Genomic DNA, 10410 nt, shown 5'->3' on the forward strand with positions numbered 1-10410 from the left:
GAACTGCAATGCTTGAGGCAAGCAAGTGTTCTAGGAGCAGGCTACAGTGGAGCCAGGCTGGGACCACTGAGTAGCTGATCACTGTGAGCTACATGTCAGGCATTACATGAAGCCAGCCAGGTCCATAATCTCTCCTTGCCTCATGAAATCGGCCCTCTCTAGACCTTGTAAATGAGGGCCAAAAGAGTTGATGTTGGAAAACAATACTAGGGTGGAAATCTAGAAGGCTGGACTCCAGGGTCAGCTCTGCTCCTCATTGGTGGTATGATCTTGATGAAGTCACCTCAGCTCTCTGAGTAGCAGTTCCTTCATTTGTAAAATCAGAAATTGGAACTAGATTAGGCACTGTAAATACCCAAAAGGGGTGCCCCTTTACTGCACCTCATTTATGGTAGACATTGCTAATCAATCGTTCACCATTTCCCTTCCCAGCTAGCTGCCTGAGACGCCTTCACAGCCCATTGCTACACAGAGCCAACATCAAGTATTTGGAACAAGTGCTATTTGCCATCCGTGACCAGACAGTTTGGTATGGCCTATTTACCCTGACATTATGTAATTCTAAATAATTTTCTGTAGGCTTGTCCAGGCTTCCTACTAAAGTTTTCTTGAGGCAAAAAACTGATAATTCCATAAAGTCAAGAAACAGCCCATGGTGGCTCTGTGTAAATGTGAGCTGTTGTAATGCTATAATTTATGCAGTGTACTCTCAGCATTGCTATTGCACAGGTCTTTCAAATTGCTGAAGGAAGTGACCCCCCCTGCCGAGCTTGGTCAAAAGTGGTTCCTGGGGGTGGGTGATCCAGTAGCAAGGGAGACAGAGAAAAAGAATTTCGAAAAGGTTTTGTTTTCTGAAATATAAACTTCTACTTCTGCGCCGGGACTAATTACATTCCATGCAAGAATTGTTAGGGCAGTGTTGTTAGGGAATTAGCAGCTGTTGGTCTGGCTGAGTTTGGACAGGAATGTGTCATTTGTGCTAGACAAACAGGGAAAGGATTTGAAGTGTATGAAACTGGTTTCCGTCAGTGCTGTTCTAGGAAGCACAGCACAGGACTTTTTAGACAGAGCCAAGGTGGAGAATCTTTCCGAAGGTGATCTAATTTCCAGGGTGTGTGGCCTGGAGCGCTGCCCCAGGGTCTCCTTCCATCTGCTTGGTTTGTCATTGTCTCCCTCACAACTGCTGCCTAGCCTTTCTTTCACTTTGAGCCTGGCTGCAGAGAGCCTGGGACCAGAGTGACCACTGAGCTGGGGAGAAGATAATGTCTCTTTAGAAATGAGCCCTGGAAAGCTAACTTAACCCCAAAGAATTCAGCTTTTGGGACTGAATTGGAGCCCTTAAGAATACCTGGACCCTTCTCTGGCCTCACCTCAGCCTAGCACTCCCTGCTTTATTTTTCTTCATAGCATTTACCACCAGTTAACACCTGATGCGTTTTAATGACTTACTTGCTTAGAGCCTCCCTCGCCTTTCTAGCATGGAAGCTCCATGAGGGCATGGAGTTTTGTCTGTTTTGTTCACAGATATTTCTTTGGTGTCTAGAACAGTCTCTGGAACATAATACACACCCAATAAATATATGTTAAGTGACCAAATCCATTCATCTATTCGATATTTTGTTCATCCAGAAAACTGGATCTAAGAAAACTTTTATTGAATACCTTCTTAATGCCTGGAATTATTCCCTGAGTTTAGGATTGGTGTCTGGGAGAAGTCTGAAAAGAAAAGGAAAGAAAATTCCCACTGAAGATTGAAGGAAAGGGCAAAACAAAAATAGCTTCCTTCATGTATCGCTTCTTAATATACCAAGTGCTCTCGTGGTTGTTGTTTACTTGTGACTCAAATTAGCCTTTTGAGGTAAGCAGCCTTACTTCAGTTTTTCAGAAGAAATGGAGGTTCATAAAAAGTAAGTAATTTGCCCATGTCGACAAAAGAATGTCCAGAGTATAGAAAAGTTTTATAAGAATTTATTTGAGCCAAAATTTTGAGGACATGCCTGGAAACAAAACCTCAATAGACTGAGAAAACGCTCCAGAGAATGGCGGTTTTGCTGCTTATTTTATACATTAGCATCAAAAGAGAAGACAGAGAGAGGGTTACATAAAATCCGTTGTGGTAGATTAAAAGGCAGAAGAAAGCAAAGCAGGGAAATCGCTAGGATTGAATAAAAAGAAAATGGAGAAACACATACTTCTTTTACATTGGTGGGTATAAGATAGTTAATAATTACAGTATGGAAATGGCAACCAGGCAACAATGAGGGGTTCTGTGGTCTTGTGCTCTGGTGCCTGAGGTGGTGCCGAGGGGGTCTAGAAAAGAAAATTATGCTGACATTTCAAAGGTATGTTTTCCTAGATGCATGAGAACAATGGACACAGCTGGCTTAAGGTAAAGATTAACCTTTGCTAAGGAAACTATAGGCCTGGGACGAGGCTACCTTCCATGGTCTGCCCAGTGAGGAATTTATGACTGGCCATTCTTTGTGGTTACTCTTGGTCACTGAGTTTGTAAGACCTGCCATGTGGGTCCCCCTGAGCTTGTCAGGTTTAGTATATGGACCCTTTTTGTTCATACCCCAAACTACATGACTACCACCTAGTAAAGTCTGGGTCTTCACAAAATAAACAAATGCCAACTTTAGCAGCTGGCCACTCTTTTTCCTTCTTTAGTCTCTCCAGCTAGCTGCTTTCCAGAGGAGCAAAGGGGCTAAGATGTTCCCACAATCAGGATCTGACGGAAGTCATTCAGAGAATCGACTATTGTGTAAACGATTGCAACTTTTGTTTTTTAAGTCTGCTTTGGTTTGAAATTCCTACTACTATAAGATCTAAAAAGCAGAATAATTCGTCATAATACTTACTCACAGGATGAGAGAATGTGCATGGGGAAGAGATGTTCAAGTTTAGAATCCAATTTCCCAAGTAAGGGCTTTCCCAAGTAAGAAGCTCCCAGAATGCCCTCAGTAGGATTCTCATTGGATTAGCAATCTCGTTTTTAGGAGTTTCCTGATTTGCACTATAAGTGGAAATCAACTTTGTTTTTAATCAAGTTTACACTTAGAGATTCTTAGTGATATACTCTCCTTTCCAGGCCCCTGGGAATTTAGCCCCCCAATCCCTAAACTGCAAACTGGGAACACTTTGTAATTCTTGTTATTGAGCAACTGAGTATTTTAAACTTCCCAGCAGTCAGGAAACATCCTGTGTGTGACTTAGTTGTTCTGAGAGCTCTCTGAAGGAATTTTCAATCTTGGTCCTAAGGGAGTGCCCGTTTATCTTTATACTGAGGGGTTCAGATGGTGTCACCCCAGAATGTGCCACTTCGGTATGCAGACTATTTTGAGCTAAAGACACTTAAGACCCAAAAAGACTCAGGAAGAGCTTATTACCTCCTTTCTAATTTCCTAAATGAATTTAGATAGAGGTCCTGGTTCAGGAAAAGAACTATCACCAGAGCTAACTATAAAGAGAATAGACTAGGTGTGGCGGGCTGCGGGGAGCTCCACAGGGCCTGGAGATCAATGTTCTCTCTGTGTCCCATTGTCTCTGAAAACATTTGCCTTCCTTCTCTTTGAAGCCCAGGTCCCTCTCCTTTTCTTAGCTCATGATGGCATATAAGTCTTTTTTTTTCCTGACTGCATATGGATCTCATATTCTTATGGATATAATTAAATTCATTTTTTCTCTTGTTAATCTGTCTTGTGTCAATTTGATTATTAGACCAGCTAGGAGACCCTCGAAAGGTAGAAGAAATTTTTTTCTTCCCTATAGTACACTACAAGATTACTGGATGTCTGGAGCAGTGGTGCTGGCTTGCCTAGTATAGGAGGATTAGAGGGGTCAGTGGGTTTCACTGAAAATAAATATCTTTTAAGCAAGTACTTAAATAATAAAATTTCTTCCAATGCAGCTTCTCTTATATATTATTCATGTTAATTAATTTTATTCAACTACTCATTTAGTTTGTGAGATAATTTGTTTTTAAATTTTAAGTTAATTCTCTTCGCTAGGCTCTCAGGCAAAAACTACACCTGTTGTAGAAAGGGCCTACATATTTGTTATTGTTCGAATAAAACACGCTCCTCTTTAGATTTGATAGGAAGAAATTAACAGCACGTTCAGAATACAATCATGTCCCAGCATCTCAGCCTTAGAATGCCAAAACCCTACAGGGCCAAAAACTGACATATGGAAAGATGCTCAACATCATTAGTCATTAGGAAAATACAAATCAAAATCACAATGAGATACCTCTTCAAACACATGAAGATGGCTAAAATTAAAAGGCAGATAATACAGACAATGTAAATGTTAGTGAGGATGTGGAGAAATTGAAATTCTCACACATTGCCGGTGGGAGTATAAAATAGTGTGGCTGCTTTGGAAAATAGTTCTTCAAAAAGTTTGATTTTGAGGTACCATATGACTGAGCAATTTTACTCCTAAGTAAACGTTTGTCTATACAAATATATGTACAAAAATTTCCTTGCAGCATGATTCATAATAGCCAAAAAAGTGAAAACAACCCAAATGCCTGTCAAATGATGAATGGTAAACAATATGTGATATACCTATGCAATGGAATATTATTTATCCATAAAAAGGAAAAAGTATAAATATGTGTGCTATAACATGGATGAACCATGAAAACATGCTAAGTGAAAGAAGGCAATCAAAAAGGCTGTATATTGTGAGATTCCATTTTCATGAAATGTCCAGAAGAGGCAAATCCATGGAAGCAGAAAGTAGATTAGTGGTTGCCAGGGGCTGGTGACGGGGTGGGGGGTGGGGCAGGCAGAATGGGGAGTGACTGCTAATAGGTACATCTTTTCTTTTTCTGGGTGAGTGGTGATGAAAACTATTCTAGAATTAGATTGTAGTGATTGCACAACTTTGTCAATATACTAAAAACCACTGAGTTGCACACTTTGAAAGGATGAATTTTATGGTATGTGAATTATATCTCAATAAAAGAATTGAGTGGAAGGAGATACATAAAAATAAAATAATATGAAAGAAGTCAATGATATAGTTAAAATACTCTCTTTGGAAACCATCTTTATGTTTACTGCAAAAGCTCATTAGATTCCATTCTAAACATACCACTTTGAAGAGCATGAAATTGTGAATCAGTGGGGTGTACACTATTCTTCACCCCTATTTTCCTCCCTGTAGTACTTCCCATGTTGCCTTGTTCCTGGATGCCCATTTTTGCCTTATAGCCCAGGGTTTCTCAAAGTGTCAGCTTGGTCCAATTGCATCCAAAATCTCTTGGACTCCACTCCAGACCCACTGGCAAAAAAACTGTGTATGACTCTGAGCTTGCCATTTTTAACAAGTCACCCAGTTATAAAAATAATACTCATTGTTTTTATAAAATAATACTCAATTATTTCATAAAAATAATACTCATTAATAATAATAGGTTTTACCTATAGAATACTATGTGCAGGCACTACTCCAAATGCTTTACATTAATTAAGTCATTTAATTCTCAGCACAATCTATGACTGGGCACCCATTTTATAAACTGAGGTACTGAGAGATTAAGAAACTTTCCCAAAAGCAGATAACTAGTAAGCGATAGAGGCTAAAGTCAAACACGGCAGTTTGGTTTCAGATTTCAAGCTCCTAACCATTGTGCAATAACATTTGTTATGGCTTGAATGTTTGTGTCCCCCCAAATTCATATGTTGAAATTCTAATCCCCCAAAATGATGATGTTAGGATGTGGGGCCTTCGGGAGGTGCTTAGACTGTAAGGGTGGAGCCCTCATGAATAGGATTAGTGACCTTATAAAAGAGGTTCCAGAGGGAGCCCGGTCCCCTTCTGCCATGTGAGGACACAGAGAAAAGGTATCAGCTATGCATCAGAAAGAGGGCCCTCGCCAGAATGTGATGCATTGATCTTGGACTTCCCAGCCTCCAGAACTGAGAGAAATAAATTAGGGAGTTTGAAAGCTACCAGGTCTGTGGTATTTTTTTCATAGCAGTCCAAATGGACTAAGATACCACTAACACTTCTCCTCATTGATTTTTACTCTTAAGTTTGAGACTCACTATTATGGTTATTATTTAATTCGTTACTTGCATCTGCAAAAATAAATATCCATATTTCTATCTTTGATATGCAGATCTACAAAAACAAATTTTTTTAAGGAAAATGTGCCAACCTGGGTTGTGAGGTTGTAAGTTTAGAAACAGGGATGTGAAATGCATACAGCCTTGGGAAAGGGGCCACACCCCTCCCTCTTGGCTCTTCATTAATTGACTGGCGTGTAGCCAACCACCTGAGCGAGGCCTTTCTCCTGCTGGGGAAACCTGGCCCGAGTTTCATTCCAAAGCCTGGGCCAAACTTTCCCCCCTGATGCTTCTGACTGACCAGGGCAAGGAGAGGACCCCTTTCTGTGGGTGTCACTGCTCTTGTCACAGAGCTCAACCAAGCCTCTTTGGAAGTCCTGGCCAGCTTTGGCCTGCCTGCTGGTGGCCCAGGCCACTTTCAGGCTGGAACTGAGTCCTTCAGCTTCTCGCTGGCTAGAATCGCCATGGCCTCAAGGGCCATGCTTGGTTCCATGTCATGTGGGGACCTTCCAAGACAGCTCTCTCATGGGCCTGTAGCTCACTGACAAGAGCTTGGTGCAGAAAGAACAAAGGTACAAGGCCTGGCTCTACCCTGGGGACGGGCACATTGGGCAGGCCATGCAGCCTCTCCCAGCCTCACACACTCCACCTGCAGGAGAGAGATAACGTTTCCCAGCCCCAGGGCCTCTGCAGGTGGCTAAGATGACTGGTCATGATAACATCTGTGAAACTGCTTCCTATGAAGTTAGTTAGCATCATCGTTCTGAATTGCCAATCTTTAGCTCTGAGTCTGGCCTCTCATTTGCCAAAAAGTGCTGGCATCCACTCATTCGACAAGTACTAACTGAATGAATGAATGATTTTCTTTGTAGAAAACATGCAGAATTACAAAGTGACTAATAGGCATTTCCGATTTAACATAGAGTGGAACTCAATTTCTCCCTAAAACCTTCCCCTTTCCAGTTTGGCCCAGCTTGTAAACAGCGTCAACATCCATCCAGCTGCTCCAGCTAAAACCCAGAAGTCATCTTTGACTTTTCTCTTCCTTTATTCAGTCCATCAGCAAGGCCTTCGAAATATACCTGAGCCCCTCTCCCACTTGCACACTCCCATCCTTATCCAGCCCTCATCATCTCGTTCCTCATTCACTACAACACCCTGATGCTTTACAGGCCATGTGTCACTCAGCACTGAGGATAAATCACATGATGTCATTTTCCTGCTGGGAAATCTTCAGTGACTTCCCAGTGCACTAAAAATAAAACTCAAAAGTTCTTGCTATGCAGGCAAGTCTTAACACGAGCTGCTCCCTCCCACCTCTCTGGCTTTGCCTCCTACTTTACTCCCCCTTTCGCTGTGTTCCAGTCACACCTGCCAGACTACTTTCTATCGTCCCAACATACCAGGCTCTTGTTCCTATCTCAGGTCTCTGCACACACAGGCTGAAAGTAAAGGATAGAGAAAGATATTTCATTAAAATGGAAAAGAAAAAAAAAACTGGGGTAGCAATACTTATACCAGACAAAATAGACTTTAAATCAAAGGCTATCATAAGAGACAAAGAAGGACCCAGAAATCCCACTTCTGGGTATTTATCCGAAAAAAACCCAAAACACTACTTCGAAGGGACATGTGCATCCGTATGTTCATTGTGGCGTTATTTACAATAGCAAGAAATGGAGACAACCTGAGTCCATCAATGGATGAATGGATAAAATGGAATATTACTCAATCATAAAAATAATGAAACCTTGCCATCTGCACCAACATGGATAGACCTATAAGGTATTGTGTGGAGTGGGGTCAGAGAAGACAAATGCCATACAATTTTACTTACATGTGGAATCTAAAGAACAAAAATACAAACAAACAGAACAGAAACAAACTCATAGATACAGAGAACATTTTGATGCTTGCCAGATGGAGGGTTTGGGAGGATGTGTGAAAAAGGAGAAGGAGTTAAGAAGAATAAAATGGTAGTTATAAAATAGTCACGGGGATGTAAAGTACAGCTAAGGAATATAGTCAATACTATTGTAATATCTATGTATGGTGTCAGATGGGTACTAGATTTATTGGAGTGATCACTTAGTAAGTTATATAAATGTCTGATGACTATGTTGCACACCTAAAACTAATATAATATTGTATGTCGACTGTAATTGAAAAATTAAAAAATGATTTTTTAAAAAGAATTTGGAGTTGATCTAACACAGAGATTGGCCACAAGAATGTTACTATGACAATTTTCAAGCAGGTGAAAAAAAATCTGTCCTCTTCCCACTAACCAGCAATAAAATATTTCAGTAGAACTCCCATTGACCAGCTCACTGGAGCAGCGTGGTTTTCCCTTCAAAGCACAACTGTGAAATAAACACTGAGATAGATGATGAATTACATTGCTATTTTGGATTGCTAGCCATAAGCCAGTTAAATCAGGGCAGTTACCTAAACTAATGACTGCGGTAAGATTTTCTATTAAGAAATTTGATTCTATAAAATTTACAGTAATAGAAGTATTCAGTTCACTAAGCATCCCAGTCAGCACTTCTTCCTCAGGGCTCCTAACTTGCACATGACAGGAAAATCGATAATTCCTTGTATCCACGTATAAGGAGCACATTTTTTGAATTTTTGTGGTGAGTCAAAGACTTTCATGAGAGTTAGTTTTCACACGCACTCTCCAAAGAGACACATTTTTTTCTCTCATTTATTGGAAGGTATGAAGAAATTGCATGGTAATTAAGCTGAAAGATATGTAAGATGATGATGACTAAGTAAACACCTCAGCTTTCATGATCGTGGCTGGCTGTAGGCCCCAGGAATGTGTTCACTCTGGGTCAGACCCTCCTAGAGAGACTACCGTGTGTTGAGCAGCATGCTAGGCACTTTTCTGAGGCCGAGTGGGCTTGGGGATGATAAAGGTCAAGAACACATGACTGCCGACCTCAAGGAGTTCCCAATCTGATGGAGCAGTCACAACTTTCTCACCTGCAAAGTTATCTAGCACTGTGAAGCAGTGATTGCTGAGTGTCCACTGAGGAGAGCTGACGATGTGTGATCTCTGCAGATTAAGAAGGATCTGGGGCCTCTAAGGGAGGTGGGCTCTGAGCTGGTCTTGAAGAAGAGCAGGATATGGAAAATTGGGGTCTCACAGAGGAGTGCTGCTCACCAACCTCCTATCTCTGACTATCTTATGACTGCTGTTTATAAGATAGAAATTAAACTTGAACACATTCAGACCACAGTTTTTTGGAGTCTCTTTGTTACAGTAGCTTAGCCTATAGCTTAACTGATACATCTGCGGGACAGTTCTTGAGCTTACCTCCTCCTAACACATCCAAGCCAATGTGACTCAATCAGCAAGATTGAAGGAAGGGAGCCAATGACTAGAGAATCCTTGCGTTGAGTCAGGCATTTTTCTAAGAAAGAAAAAGAAAAGATATACATCAACTCTGAACTCCCATTGACTCTGCCAGGCAGGAGCTATGGCTCATTTCTAGTGATAAATGAGCAGAGGAGTAAAGATTTTCCAAGGTTACTTGCAGCCAGTAAGCAACAAAGACCAAGAATCCAGATAGGGCCGAGGCATCCTACAACTCAGGTATAATCAATTATAGAGAAGAAGCACCTCAGAGGACGGTACCAGGAGGGCAAAGGAAATAATCCTCTATGTTCTACTGAATCCAAATAGGGGCAGGTGACCTAGGGAACTTAGGAGCAGCGGAACTGGAAAGGAACTTGGAACACTTTCCAGTTTAACCACCCCATTTTATAGATGAGGAAACTAAAGCCTGGAGAGGTGAAGTGACTTGTCCAAAGTCAAATAATACCTACATAGTTCACGGCGCTATTCAGCATAGCATACTGTGAACCTTACGCCCATGGCCTTCATAAACAAAGGGCAAATGAGGGTGTGTGTTTTCTTGCAGACCTTTGTGTCTCTGCCCTTAAGAAGCAGATTATGATGGAAAGTGCTCTGTGCTGATGGCAGAGGACAAGGGCAGATGTGTGCTTCAGTTACTGTGGTCCAGAGCTGATCTTTGACTGAATTCTACTGTAGGTCGGCTTTGTCTTTGTCCCCAAGTTTCCCTTTCTGGGTCATTTGCTCTCCTTCAGGTCACTATCTCCCCATCCCACGCTTTCCCCTCTCTTTTCATCCTCCTTTCAGGAGTGTCAGGTGACAGCATGGTAGGAATTTAAGCTGTATCCTGAGGTATGTATGTTCATTTGGACAATCTCTCCAACCATCAATAAAAAATTGCTCTCATCAAAGAGACTTCAGACCCAGCCAGCAAATAGAGCAGTATTTTGTGTGTGTGTGTGGGGC

The 10410-nt window shown here is 41.4% G+C and overlaps 1 long non-coding RNA gene across 1 annotated transcript in view; it reads right to left on the minus strand.

Annotated features, from left to right (window-relative positions):
- The window catches only part of LOC112485788, a 14287-nt gene that overhangs the window by 3476 nt on the left and 401 nt on the right, over positions 1-10410 (minus strand). Inside the window, exon 2 of the long non-coding RNA XR_003048572.1 lies at positions 9406-9502. This is a non-coding gene — a long non-coding RNA (uncharacterized LOC112485788). The remainder of the gene's footprint in view (positions 1-9405; positions 9503-10410) is intronic.

Source organism: Pteropus alecto, unplaced genomic scaffold, assembly GCF_000325575.1.
Source record: "Pteropus alecto unplaced genomic scaffold, ASM32557v1 scaffold25, whole genome shotgun sequence".
In the NCBI taxonomy this organism is placed as follows: Eukaryota; Metazoa; Chordata; class Mammalia; order Chiroptera; family Pteropodidae; genus Pteropus; species Pteropus alecto.